Below are 15,994 nucleotides of genomic sequence, written 5' to 3'. Positions count from 1 at the left end.
TCCCTGGACAAAACTGAATTGGGTAAGGTCTAGAGTTTGGAGATTTTCTATGTTGTTGGGAATCAGGTCCATGATAATTCTTTCCATAATCCTGACTATGAGGCTAGTCAGATTTATGGGTCAGCATTTTCCTTGATAATTTGATACAGGAAAAAAAAATATATATATATATATATATATATATATATATATATATATATATATATATATATATATAAATAATGTATATTGTATTTCTTAGTAATTTACACCAACTTGATACATTACATCAATCTCTCTTATTACTACATTATCTGTACACCTGTACACTAGCAGTAAAATTACAGATAGACGTTGCTAATGAATCTTGGAATACCTTCCAGATATTTAGTGCTTTAATGATATGGGACCATCTTGACAGATATGAGTGCAATCACCATAAGCACTTTCTGATTTTTAAAACTTAGACAGGAAGAGATCAGGAGTATCATTTTTATAACAAAGTGCCCTAAGGAATATTTTGGTTACACAGAAGCTTAATGATGGGCAGGCATTTGTATACTGAACTCTGTGCATGTGATTTAATTCAGAAAGCAGTAGTGTGTTTGCATGAGTAAAGGCCACTGATGCATTGTTAGAGTCAGATAGTCATAAGAACAGCAAAGTAACCAAGATATAAGCCTTGCTGTTTTGTGCTAAGCTGTCTGAGGTTTAATATATCTTCATTGTATTAGTTAAGGTCAAATGCCTAAACATAGTTTTAACAGGAATACAGAGGAAGTAAGAATATCCTTCTTTTCCTGAGTGAAGGAAGTTATAGTTTTACAGCAAACATCTATCAGTATGTTTTAACTAGAAATTAGGTTATTGATGTGATAGTGAGAAGAAGATGTTGTTCCCCAGCATCATTAGCTGGAGATAAAAACTTGCATGGGTGTACTATTGAAATCAGTTATTTCAGAAGATTAATTCTGGCAGGTAATTGAGTATGATGAGGGACTGAAATGTAATCACCTTTAGAGGAACTGAGCAACATGCTGGAGTTTGACAAGAGTGGTAAAGACTTTCAGCGGCTTAACATGCACATTAGATACAGTAGCTGATGAGCTAAGAAGGGTCAATTAATCTGCAGAGTGCAGAATTTTAACTCTACAATAAAAGGATCTCAAACTTTTTACTTATTACAAGAACAGTTAGAATCCAGAAACAGGCTTTTGTGGAACTCCCTGTAAAACTTTGAACAAGGTAGATGTTGTTACGTTTGCTTTCTACTGGTAAGGTAGCTGGTAAACCATTCAGTGTATGCTAGGTAAATGCTAAGGTCAGGGAGTGCTTGAATTAGGATAGAGTCATCTACTGGATCAAAATCCTTAGACAAGCCTTAGAACATTGCCACAAGCACTTCGCCCTGCATTCAGTGCTATGCTGGGTGTAGAAATATTGAGTTACATTATTTAACTGATGGTGTATATCTCATTCTAAGACCCTTTGTGAAGGACATCCAGCATCAACCCCCTTTTTTCCCATTCTCTACATGGGTTTGGGTTGTCATATCAACAGTGACCATCAGTTGAAACCAATGTTCACACTTTTGGGTGCCTAACTCTGCTGTGATCATTCTTCTTTGCCAGTCACACAAAAATGGAGTCACATCTGTGGCCAGTTTAGAGTATCTAGTCCCCCTACTATATATTTTTCCAATGTATGAGAAACTGAAGCACCCAGAAAAACCCTACATGAACACAAGAAGGTCATTCAGACTCTGCACAGCAGGCACATTAACCAAGAATCTGATTAGAGAACATTTTGCTATGAAGCAACAATGTTACCTGTTGCATCACTTTGGCACCACCTTTGGAAAGGACAATCATAGTTGATTACTTTGAAAGTTGGGAGACATAATATTCACTGATATACTATATGAATGGAAAAACAATGGACAAACTAGATACCTGGCAGCTAGATGAAGAGATTTTTATTTATTGTCAATGTCTGGGACATCTTTAAGCCTTAGTTCTTTCCAGAGCATGAAGATCTTTGGAACTGATGTGAGTGAAATGAGTAAGCTATGGAACATTAAGTAGTTTTGCTGTGTTGGTATGAGGAAGGCTATCAATGAAGTACATAAAGTACATGATTCACATCAATACAGCATTTATATGTCAGGCTAGAAATATTCATGCTACAGTGTCAGTGGTGCAACAGCTTGCACACTCACCTTTAATGCATAAGGCTGTGGGTTCTTCTCCCACATCAGGTAGATGGATTACTGACATTACAGTGCAGTATAAATGGTGTGCCATCCTTTGGATGAGACACTAAACTGAGTCCCTATCTGCCTGAGTTGGTGATAACTCAGGTGGCTGTAGAAGATCCCATGGCACCTATCAAAGAAGAGGGAAAATTCCTTAATGCCCTGACCAAATACCATAATGGGTCTCCCCCATACCTCTCAACCTCTTAGAGCAAGAAATCTGGACAAAGCTATAAATAAAAGTGGGGCAAATGCCCAAAAGTAGGGACAATTTTTAAATATTGCTCTTATAAACATAGTAAGTTGATAGAATAACAGATTTTGCATTAGCATGAATTTTTCTGAAGGGTATGAAGTCTGAAACTCAAATGTCTGTCATTATTTTCTATCTTCAATCTTCAATGATTTGCTACTAATTTGCCAGAAAACTACAAATCTATGAAAAAACGGTACAGAAATATGAGGCAAAAATCTGGACATGCTGGGAAAATCTGTGCAGTTCAGAGGTACTCATCCCTGAAAAGAGGCTCCTAGCCTAGTTGGATTAACCCTGTCAACAAAGGATAAATAAAAATACATTTTTTAGAAGTGTAGGACTGCAGATTATTAAACTATCTCTGCATGGCCTATGGTGTTGTTCTGTTGCCCATAGTTTTTGATATCTGTATATAGTAACCTAGCTAGGGTGAGTCGAGAGTTACAACTGCCCCAGGTGCAGAGTGTTGGGAGAGCACAATCAGCTGATCACAATCTCTGTTTAATGCAATACCAGCATTTAAAATCCAGTATTGAATTTGAGAAAAAAAACTAGTGCTTAGTAGCACTCAGTGTCTGTTCTAAACTGTAACAACTGTTTGCTACATTGTAGCAAGCCATCTGCTACAGTTTAAAAGTACAAAAAAGTTTCTTTTTTAACTAAAACCTAAGCATTTTAGGCAGGGTATAAACTGTACCTACAGTTTGCTACATTTGTAACAAGGAGTTTGCTACAGTTGAAAAAGATTATTTTTTTTTAAACTAAAATGAGTGCTGTAGCGTTCCATGCAGGCAGGTTATTCGCTGTAGCAAGCAGTCTGCTATAGTTTAAAAGAAGAAAGTATTTTTTTTTAATTAAATGTGTTGTCTATATCTATAGACATATGTGTGTGCTACATACACACACACACACACACACACACACACACACACACATATATATATATATATATATATATATATATATATATATGATATGATCAAGAAAGGTGGCATTTTCTGTATAGCGCATAGCAATTTGACTAGATTACATTTAGCCCTGAGCTTCATTTCATTTCATAACTATGAAATGTCAATCTTAAGTTCATTCTCAAATCACCCTACTGGGAAGGTGAAATATTTATACATAGATTCCAAATTCACAATTTTATCTGTTACAATCTCACATGATGCAATATACACAGTTTCTGCTGAATGGGTATAAGACTTCTGTTTACAGAGAAGAATTCCATTAAGTATTTGGAAAAAAAATCTGTGGTATGTTTGTATTACATAAAAACAAAAATCAGATATTTTTTTCTCAGGAATAGTGATCTCTTCTGTCACTAGATGCATGTTAGCCTCCTCTCCCCAAATTTGGCTCTTATATGGGTTTACATGTTATAGTAACATGTAGTTATATATACAACTTTATTCTGGAAAGTGTATTACATAGAAGAGTGCCATTGCAGGCATTGCTAAGAAATCTGCAAAATAATTTTTAAACTTTTTTTTTTCTATACAAATGTAAACATGTAGTACTTATTCTGCAAATAGCATCAGAATGATATCAGGAATTTGCTATCATGACATCAGCCATAAAAAATAATATTTATTCTTAGAAAGTGTGAAAATCTCTGGAATTTTAAATGCACATTTTTATAACTGTAGGCTAGCATCCAGAAATCTGAGATGCAACTGTCCCCCTGCTCATAGGGCCAATAACTTTTGCAATGCAACCTACAAGGCTGAGTATGTAAGCATCTTGGCCTGAAATTTTTTAATAAAACAACAAAGTAATAGAAAGACACCGACACTCATAGGAAGCATCAAATTAAAGTAAGAATGGTTATTAGAAATTGACAAATTGTAATATTTGAAAAAGCAGGCAGATGAAAGTACAAGTGTAGCTATCAGTTCTCTTTAGAGTACCAAATATAAATCAAAACAAAATGTTGTGGCCTACCTAAGTGTAGGTGTTTCCTAGGATTTTCCTTCTATTGAATTATCATGGTATAAAACTGGCTTTAAATAGTTTTCATTAAAATTCAGGACTTAGAGCTGGTCTAAGCCTGGTAGTACCTCATATATGTGTAAGAGATATTCATCTTGTAACCTTCCTCAAAGAAATATTTTAAGAAATCACTTAAATGACAGATGTATGTATTGTGGACGCTATCATGGTGTTTGCAGGAAATTTTAATTTTAATACTATCAGGGCTAATCAGCTCCAGCGGCTTAAAGAGATAAATCCCTGACTAGATGCCCAGGTGGCTTGGGCATATAATGGCGCTTGTAAAGGAAGATATGAGTGAGTGGTAACTGCCAGCTTGCCCATCTGGGAGGGGGGGGGAGTGTTTCTGACACCCCACTTGAGAGACACCTAGTGGGAGTTTTAAGTGTTGCACCTGTGCAGCATGGGTCTGTGGAGCATTTGCTGCAATTGTGCACTTGCACAAGTAAGAAGATTCAAAGCACAAAGGCATGCATCTCATGGCTCTAGCATCCAGTGGAGCTCAGACAGTGAGAGAGGAGGGAGATGATACATCAGGGAGGTGTATGCCGCACCACACAGCCAACAATCTGGTCTGTTCTCACTACCCGACTCATCATAAGGGATAGGATTGGCTGATAACACTTCCTGGGCAAGAACAAATGGGTTCTCTCCAAACCAGGGAATGCAAAGCTCACAATCCATGGAGCAGATGGGAGCAGGTTATGTTGGGAGCAAAAAAAAAAAAAAAAGAGAGAGACAGATGATGCCATCAGTACTGCATACCAGCTACAAAATAATGGACTGAAATCCTTTCCTGTTCAAATATGCAATGCCAACCATATACCAAGCCAGACATAAATTGTTATATGGATGCATTCTTTTGTGCCTAATATTAGTAGCAGACCTGTCACCCTCTGGTAAGCTTGCAAAGTAATTTTTCATTCCTACATCTTTCAATAAGGCTTGGGCAAAATTTTCAAGTAAACAATTATTTATCTCTCTGCTGGACTTTTAAAAACAGAAAATAAGTAAGGTTAGCAAGGGAAATAATTTTATTTTCTTTCATTGTGTCTGCCCTTTTTTAGATCTGTCTTCTGGAGTGTTGGTTCTGTTTTTGCAATTTAGTTACTGCTTTGATTTCCTGTTCTGAGAAATCTTTAGACTTGAAGTTTTGGGAATGCCTGAAATTGTATCTGTCTAAGTGAGAGACCACTATACAGCTGATCCAGGGAAAACCTTTTAACACTTGGGCTTCAGATTTCACTTCATTGTCACTGTTTTTTTTTTTTTTTTTTTTGCTTCATTTACTGGTATTTAATGTAAAACTGTGATTCCTGGCCTAGTCTTTAATTTCCTTTTGTTGTGTCTTTCGGCTTGTAAGCCTGAAGTTTTTCCCTCCTCCAACCCGTTTCCTGTTGTGCATTTTAAACTTGGTGGCTCGAATTATCCGCCATTACTTTAAATTTAGCTTTAGAACCCCCTCCCCATCTTATCTCGTCTACTCATTCTACTGGGCACTGAAAGATCAGACTGGGAAGGCCTTGCCCTTAGATTCTTAAAGCCTTTGTTAGTCTGTTTCATATCATCCACTCATTTATTACACACTGAAATGTTTAGATTTTTATTCCCTTCTTTCCATGTTACCTTTGAAATTTATAACACCTGGGACTAGACTACCAGTCACTGGAGAGCTTGGGAACTGCTTTTCTATTATCAACTTGGGATTAATACTTCTATTTTGCTTCTGGTGAAAGAAGGAGCACAGGGCCATTAAGTTATTTCTGAAGACTGCGGTCATATCTTCAAATTAGTTACTGCACTTTTCTGCATTTTTTTCAATATAAAGTGTACTTGCTTTTCCTTGGTCAAGCTGCTGCTAGTGTGCTCTGAAATTGCATTTACTGTATTTGATTTACTTACTACTCTTATACTTTATTATTTAACTGATCACTACTGTTTTACTTCTTATAAAATACTTTTGATGAAAAAAATGCCTGTCTTCTTCTAAGTCTTGCTTTCTAAACTGCATTTAAACCACCTTGCTGTAGGGTGATGTAGCAATGGAATAGGTTGTTTTGTTGTTGTATTGCACTTTTTTTTGCTGTGTTTGTGCATTAAGAGGGTCAGATCATCCATCTTGTGGTAGAAGGTGTTTTCCTGGTCTTTCTGAGTTGGGAATCACTCTAGAAGAGCTCAAGGTGTAGGTGTTTACTGGCCACAGCACTCAAGAGTTAGATTTCAGTTTCTTTTCTGTTGCTATAAATTGGCACATTTGAGTAGAAGATGTTGACAGTGCCCTGTACAGATGCAAATGCTTTGACAGTAAAGTTTACCAATATATCTTGTGCTAGCATTATAGCCTATAACTTAGTGAGGCATTGCATGGAGCTAAGCTTAGAGCACCAAGCTTGCATGTATAACACAACTAAGTAAAAAACACCACTCACTAGGGTAAAGTGCCCCAAATAAAGCACAAAATTGTAAATCCAGAAAGAAAACTCCTTGAGGCACACCACGACAAATAAAAGTGAACCGTTTATTTGACTAAAACACTGACATAAAGAAAATAAAAGCGATCGAACTCAACGTAGAAAACAGTTAGCACTTTCACATTTATCCAAATGCTTCATCAGACTAACTAAACTACAAAAATCTAGCATTTAAACCTCAGCTTAATTACTCACTAGCAAATCACTGTGTTGTAACAATGTGTTTAAAGAGGTCTACCATATAAAACTGTGTGCATTACTAATCAAAACCAGATTGTGCACACTTCATACAGAGGATAAAACATACTGGACCTAGTACATGCCAGTATAGGACAGCAGTGCATCACCCCCACCCCCACTCCCACCATCCTCACTGGTGAAGTTGGATCACAAATCTGTCTCCTTCAAAAAAACAACCAACATGGAAAACCCAGCAAACTGGTAACAGGAATGATTCTAAAGCAAACTGCATCCTAAGTGGCACTTTTTTCAAAATTCAATGTCCCTCCAAGCCTCTAGTTCACAGCAACCCATGCAGACTTGTCCAGAGAAATTCTGTGCAACCATGTAAATGGCTTAGAGGCTGCTATATGTACCAGAAGTAAGCCTAAACAAACACTAAAACAAAACCACACTGGTAGAATCCTAACCTTAACAGACTATAACAACAGGAAAAAAGACATGTGCATTATCAGAAAGGGCAACTCTCATAATGACAAGAACTCACTAATTAAACTAAACAGGAAATTAGGAGGACTAATTAAATGCAACAAGGCTAATTACAAGGCCAAGGTTTCCTCTCAGGCTAAAGTCAACCATAAGGCCTTCTACAGCTATTATGTCTGAAACTTTAAAGGTAACACACAACAGTTTGCTGAACTGGTAGTAAATAATACCACTTCGCCAAGCAGAGTGACATATCAAATTTGCTGGCTGACAAATTCAGCTCTAACTTCACCCCCTACTCTCTCCTGACTCCCCCTATGAAATCCTGCTAGCACTCCCTCCCAACTATTAGCAAGGAGCAAGTCATGCAGGCACTTACTAAGGCCAAAACACAGCCTCATTGGGCCCAGACAATATCCCAGGTTGCTTCCTAAATACATTGATACATGCCTTATCAGGACCTCTTGAGTCACTTTTCAACGACAGCCTAAACAGACTACATACCGCATGATTGGAGGACTGAAACAGTTATCCTTCTTCACGAGGGTGGACTATCAGTCGACCCCAGAAACTACAAACCCATTACATTGACTAGTCTAATATTCAAAGCTATAGAACAAATTACTACGGAGATGATCAACAAATATATTGGCAGCCTACAGCACTGGAGCCATCCCAATTTGAATTTGTCAAAGGAAGATGATACCTACTTATAAAACACACCTCACCCAACAGGGTAAAAACAGTTTAAAAACAAACACAAAATTTACAAACTGCACCAAGCTGCTTTATTGAAAAGCTAAAACAGGCTCCAATGTACTAAGTGCTTTCACCATCCAGTTAGAGACTCTGAAGAGGCCATTAACTTAGTACATTGGAACCTGTTTTAGCTTTTCAATGATACCTAGTTAACCTGGCAGACTTCTTTGAGAGGGTCAAAAGGAAATGGATGAGGTGAAAATGGTGGATACCATTTACTTAGACCTGGCTAAGGCTTTTGATACAACACCCCATCCATGTATTTTTGACAAACTCAATGAATTAGGCATAATTCCCTACATAACTTGCTGAATTGCCAGCTGGTTCACAGATAGGACCCAAGTTGGTGAGACCACCTCCACCAAGAGACCAGTCACTAGCAGAGTACCTCAAGACTTGGTGCTTTGCCCACTACTTCTTGGAGGTCAAGGCTAATGTCAAGGGCCTCTGGCTCATCAAGTTTGCAGACTACCACAAATTGGGAGCTATTACAGATTCCATCTATGACACTAACATCCTGCAAGAGGGTCTAACACAGGCACAGGTGCTAAAGCAATGGAGTAAAGCTACATGCCAAGAAGTGCATTGTAGTACCTTTTCAGAAAAAGTCTATCCAAGTTAATTATTCCATCAATAAGATACCCCTATGAGTTGACTAAGTAGTTTGGGATCTGTGAATATATGTAAATAGCAATCTGACCTTTGACCAACACATTACCAAGGCAGTAAGAAAATCATTTTATGTCATGCAACTTGTAAGCAAGGGTATGACATCCAGATCCAAGGAAGTTATAGTACCACTTTACTCAGCCCTTATCAGACCTATCATTGAGTGCAATGCTCCATTCTGCATATACATGGCCAGGCATATGCAACATATGAGGCTCCTACAGAGATTCCTCACTAAGACAATCCAGGGTATTGACACATTGTCCTATACAGATTGTCTTAAAGTCACATCTCTGTACTTAGTCTCCTACAGATTGCTGAGAGGTGATCAATGCCCAACATATAAGGCATCCTCAGATCCAGTCCTAGCTTTTGCACATCCACAAAATGAATAGCATCAGAAACAGTAGATCAAAGGATTAAACTCTGCTTGTGACATAAATAGAACATGCTGGTGAGATAGATACATATCTCAAAGGATCCCCATGCTTTAGAATAGGCTCCCCATCCATGTGAAGCAGAGTTCATCACTAACACTATTCAAACATAACCTTGACCATTAGATGGGAAATCAAAAATTCACTTCCAGTCTAGCCCCTATGTGTGTGTGAGACAGAGGCCAAAAGCAAATATTCTCTAAGTAACATAGTACCCCCCACTAAACCTTTAGCAACCACCTAAAATACCCCTGTAAACAGATATATGGGGACATCTCTGGGTTGGGTTAAGCGGCTAGGATTATAAAGGTCCTGGTGGTTGTTGGCCTAGTATACATGTATGAACATATGCATTTCTCATATTGTAACATGCATGTGATTACTTTATTCACTACTGTTAATGTAAGCTACTGCAATGAATTTTGTCCAGGATGTTGTTGACTGCCAGTGCAATAGTTGCCAGTAGTAGAATTACTACAATCTGTTGTCCAGTTGGTTTCAGATCCATATTGCTCTCACATACAATGTCTAAGCTATACCTCTTTAGTTTGGTACAATTCAAGGAGCACTTACTTTATCTAAACAATAGATAGGCTATAAGTGCTAGTGTTCTACAGCTGTAGTCCTGCTATAGCCAACATCACTGTTCTTCATGACTGATGCATGAGAATGTGACTTTCACGTAGATTGCACAGCTACCTCATTTTGTCCCACTTCTCTTTTGCACATCCTTGGTGTATCTTAACATTTTCCAGGGTTTATGGATTTCAACCATCACTTCTTTATTGTGCAGCTGTTGTATTAATTTACATCAAATTATACTTTGGCATGCTGCAATCTGATACAAGTATACAAAACATTTATTGTTTATAAATCCAGCCTGTGTCGCTTTTAGACTCTGAACATCTGTTTTATTTGTTTATTTATTAAAATTATTAACCAGAGCAGTGGAATGATCCAATAGGACCCATTTCAGCCATAAGCAAGATGGACAGTAAATACATGTATATAGCAATAAAACAGAAAAATCTGCATAGAAAGAAAATTAACTAAATCACATACAAAGTATGTTTCAGTACAGGTAAGTATATCTAATGTGAGATTGTAATGAAACATTCAATACACAATTCCTTCATCATTAATATACCATTTTCTGCTGTGTGCTCCATTTTTTACATCAGCTAAAGACCTTGAACAATATTTTCTTTATTTAAGAAAGCAATGAGTTAACTATAGAAACTCAAATTCTCCTTTAGATGTAAACCTTTATGATCAAGAATTGCAAACAAAAAACAAAAATGTGGAGTAGTAAATAATAAATGTTCAAACTACCACAGCTAAAAGCAGGTACTTTGTTTGGAAATATAGTTTCAAGTTCTGGTTTCAGCTTAAATGCTGGGCTTATTCCTTTAGAATGACTTGTGTATGAAAAACTTTTCAAATGCTGGCCAAAAAAATTAATTTTTTATATCCTGTAAATTGACTTGACTCGTTCCATACAGATATTGTACAACAAAAGCTTTTTCACTGCCTTATACTATCTTATTTTGTTAACCATGCATCTAAAGTAGTAATAACTGTCTTAACATTAAATATATCGATATCTGACACTTTAAAATACTTGTTATTAACTTATGTGGCAGTGTAGTGAGTTAGAAAATGCATGTTTTCTGAATATCTGGAGTAAGAAGAGGCCTGTAGATCTTTATCAGTAAAAAGATGTTACATGCATGCTGCTCCTTAGACCAAAGGTCCTGTGAGACTCTAATTGCAGTATCCTGACCGCAGCCAAAGCATCAAGATGTGATCAATACAGGTAGCAGCAGGGTGCTATTTTAATTGCATTCATGAATTTCTGAACTGCTATCAGACTGACCCTCATGTACCCTGCTGTATTAATACCTGGAATACAATAATGTGGGCTGCTATGGCCTGCAGGCAGTCTACAGAACACTTGCTTAAAGTCTCAAAGAGCTGGATTAAGCATTAATGGAGGCATATATAGGACACTAGCACATAATTAGTAGTTCTATGGGAAACTCAAAATAGAAATTCTCTCAAAATATCAAATATTCAATGGAAACATCAGATGGGTAACTTTAGAATTGCATATAAGACTGATCATTTTAGATATGTGCTAGTTTATATGTAAAAATGTTTATTCAATGCAGTTTTTACATGTTCCATCCCCTAAACATTGCAATAGTTCAAAAGCTCATATTTCAGTATAAGTTTTTTTGTGTGAAAGTGGGGTAACTATTGTCATGCAAATACTTGAATTAAGAGTGGTAAAATTATAGTAATTTTGTTTTAGTGCTACATGGAAAAGTACATTGCCACAGTTCAGTTTAATGAAAATTGAAAAAGGGGAAACTTACTGGTAAGATATTTCTTTCTGAAAAATAAGATAAATTTTGCAGTATGTCTTATTTTAACAATTTCTTTAATTCCTTCATATTGCATATCATTTATAATGTATACAGAATGCAATATCCTATAAAGGAGTTACCTACTATCCAATTTTTCTTTCTCTCTCTGTCTCTCTTCCTGTCTCCCTTGTTCTCCCTTGCTATTTGTATTTTTCCAAAAGTAATCAAGTTCGTGTGTGTTGTAAATGTTTAGTCTAGCTGCACAGAGAAATTATTTATTTTATTATTTTTTTTATTTAACATTTGTTGACTGGGAATGTCTGACTAGGTTCCACAGATCCTTTTTTCAGCAGAGGCCTGGGGAGAAATGCTCCAAAAGCATGCCTTTAGAATGTGGGAAGAAACTGGAGTGCCCGGAGGAAACCCACGCGAACGCAGGGAGAACATGCAAACTCCACACAGAAGGCACCCCAGCCGAGAATCGAACCGGAGAACCTCTTGCTGTGAGGGAACAGCATTAACCGCTGCACCACTGCGCCACCCGCAGTGTGCATTATTAGTGTGCTAATGAAATAAAACCATGAAGCTTGCTTACTTACATCTGGCTCAGTTTATCAATAGGCATGTGTAGAACAGAGGTATATGACCTATTTTTCTTTGCAAGATCTGTTAAAATGCTTGCCAAAAAAAATTAAAAAAAACATGAGTTGCTGTCTGGTACATTATTTCAAAGTATTAAAACTATGAACTTTAAGCTTCATTCTTTAGACCTGTCCCTCTGAAGAGGTACTTCCTAGTGGTCATATCTGCTTTACAAATGAATTGCTTAAAATAAAACCAAGCTGTATTTGAGCTTACAGATATAAGTACCTGTGTTCTGTAAAGATTAGTAATATTAGAAGCATGTAATGAATTTTGGAAATGCTGGTTTATGTCATGGAATAGTTTAAGACTACAGATATTTTAGCAGTGTTCATTAAATGGATGGTAATGACAAAGTCATGGGTTCTAAGGAGCTTCTAATATAGCCTAGCTACTTCTGGAGCAGGATTCACGAAACCTCCATGTAAGAGTTAATATGCCTTACACGGAGGCTGCAGCCTAACGGTATGACGTCAGCATGCCATGCATATTCATGAGGGCATGCTGAATCATACCCTAGGCTAACACGGTCCATGTAGGAAAGTAGGGGGTGTGTCTGAATGCCAAGTTCTGCAAAGGGACACGCCCCCAGAAGAGTCAGGGTCCTGAAAGTAAACTCCCACGAGCGAGTCAGCGGAAATGTCAAGGAACACATCACCACACATGCCCCCACAGACTATAAACCCAACTGTAATGTAAAACGTAAAAATAACAGTTTATTATTTTTTTTTAATTTCCAAAATGTTTGCCCATAGTTGCGCTCGTTTGCACGGGTATGCCCTCCGCTCAGCCACTGTTAGCAGACAGTGAAAAGCATATATGATCTAAATATGCAAATTAAGCCAAGTAGCAATAGCGTAGTGGTAGAGACGTTAGCCAAAGCGGAGGTAGTCACGGTTCGAGCCCCCACAACATCATTCTCTATTTTTAGTTAAATAAGCATGAAACAATCCCCTGACATATATATATATATATATATATATATATATATATATATATATATATATATATATATATATATGTGTGTGTATATGTATATATATATATGTATATATATATATATATATATATATATATATATATATATATATATATATATATATATATAAATATATATATATATATATGTATATATATATATATATATATATATATATATATATATATATATATATATATATAACTATAATTTAAGTAAAATGTAATGAAATGGGCCATGTATTTTTGAATAAATCCGACACAATAATATATAAAAAAAAGATTATGTGCCCATAGCTGAGCAAGGCTTCAAGAAGCCTAATATGAGTGCCCATAGGTGAGCAGCGCTGTAACAAGCTTAACATGACTGCCCTCAGGTGAGCAGTGGTTTAACAGGTGTAATATGAGTGCCTGAATTTGAGCAGCGCTTTAACACGCTTAAAATGAGTGCCCGTAGTTGAGCAATGCTTCACACAGCGTAATATGAGTGCTCATATCCAAATAACGCATTACCCAGCGTAAGCCGTTTGCACGGAGCTGCACACCGCGCCAACCAGCAACGTTGAGCAAGCTGTATCAAAGCCGCCTTTACACAGACACACCTCCTAGCCTGTCTAGACAGTAGTAAAATAAAAAAAAACAATGCCCAGGTTCAAACCCAGGATACTGTGCACCATAGTCAAAGTACTGAACCACTAAGCCATGACAGTTGTACTGAGGAAATGCAGTATTAGCATATATATAGGAATGAATGGAAATAGAAGCATGACAAAGCAGGTTTTTTTAAGCTGATAAATATCCAAAATGGCCAATCACAGATAAGTGCGGGAAATGGGCATATATAAGCCCCATAGGCGGGAATACACAGCATAACTGATTGTGGTACCCATTTGCAGTCAGGATGGCAGGAGAGGGAAGTCGCTTTAGAGCACAGAGGTGGGGTGTTGAGGAGTCAAAATATATGGTTTGGCTCCTAGTCCATGATCATGAGGCACAACATATGCAGGGTCAGGTTCACTGGGGTGCATACAAGGCAGAGGCATGGAACCGGTTGGCACATGATCTCACCAGTGCCACAGGCATTCCAAGGACTGGGGAACAGGTCCGTCACCACCATGTGGACCTGAAGAGACATAAGCAGGACCAACCAAACCATTGGATCCAGGAGGCCCGGCAAATGCCCAACGCCCCACTACTGAGTAAGTATCCATGTAATGAAGTATGTAAGAAATTATCCTAGCCTATAGTATGGAGATGTATGTTCCAATATTACATCATTTATATTACAGTTGCAGGTGTCCGTTCCATGAATCAGCGAGCCTATGCTGATAGGCTAGTGAGGTTGCGCCACCAGGCAGGTTAGTAATTATTTTGCTGGAATTGTTATGGAATATAAATGAGACAGCTTGTTAAAGAGTTCAGTGTTGTTACATATTAATAAAGTTCAAATAAGCCTAGAAGAAAGATTCTGCTAGTACTGTAAGATTAGATAAGTGATGCAGCCTGTAATCCAGAAATAAACATTAAACAAGTCTCAAATAGAGAGTCTCCACCTGTATTGTAATATCAGATAACTGCTTCAGCCTGAAAATGAGTGGTAATCAATCAACAAAGGATAGTCATGTGTCAAATACATCCCTTATAAAATCTGCCATATGAAATAAGTGAGTCAGTTGGAAAGGATTGTTGTAACCCAATAAGAAATGTTAATAATGCCTAGAATTAAGTACCATCCTGAAATGTAAAAATAAAACAAGTGAGAGTGTGAGAAAGAGGGTATGAATCTACCAAGAAAGCTGTAATAAGTCTGGAATAAAGTTATACTGCAGTGAGTACATAATGAAACGAATGAGACAGCCACAACCAAAGAGTGAAATGTGTGTAATAAAGTACTGAACCTGGAATGTGTCTGTCCCACAATTTGAATATGTTGCTGTACCCTTGCAATATGGAGATAGTATGGTTGTATGAAATACTGAACATCCACAGTTGTCTAGAGCCATATAAATCAAATGTAGCAGGATGCTGTACCTGAACACAGCCAGATATGAACATGCATGAATAAAAATGGAATGTATATTAATGTAGCAGTAACATTCCCATCACCAACATTCCTAAGGTTACATATAGGAAACTGTACTAATACATGTAGAGGATATATACTAGGAATGTACAGCATATGTATATGTAGTTTAAGTTGTTAATGTAATATTTCGTCACCCTACCCTATTTTCACAAATGATGCCATTTCACACCAAACTGGGTATGTGTATACACAATTAATTCCCATGGACATTTGTTCATAGGTTCATACTAGGCTATCTGCCCTAGGGCATTTGTTGGTTCATGCATATCTGCGTGTACGTTGATGCATGTGCCCTGTTCACATATCCAAACCTGATGGCCTGTTATCAACAATCAACCCTGCATGCTGTTGGAATGTGTACTGTTGTTCTAAATATGCATGTGTTATACTTGCTGTTCAATGTTCGGAATTCATGGGTGTTTGGTTAATGGGAATA

This window comes from Protopterus annectens, chromosome 2.part1 (assembly GCF_019279795.1).
Source record: "Protopterus annectens isolate FY-2018-M chromosome 2.part1, PAN1.0, whole genome shotgun sequence".
In the NCBI taxonomy this organism is placed as follows: Eukaryota; Metazoa; Chordata; order Ceratodontiformes; family Protopteridae; genus Protopterus; species Protopterus annectens.
This window is presented reverse-complemented; position numbering follows the sequence as displayed.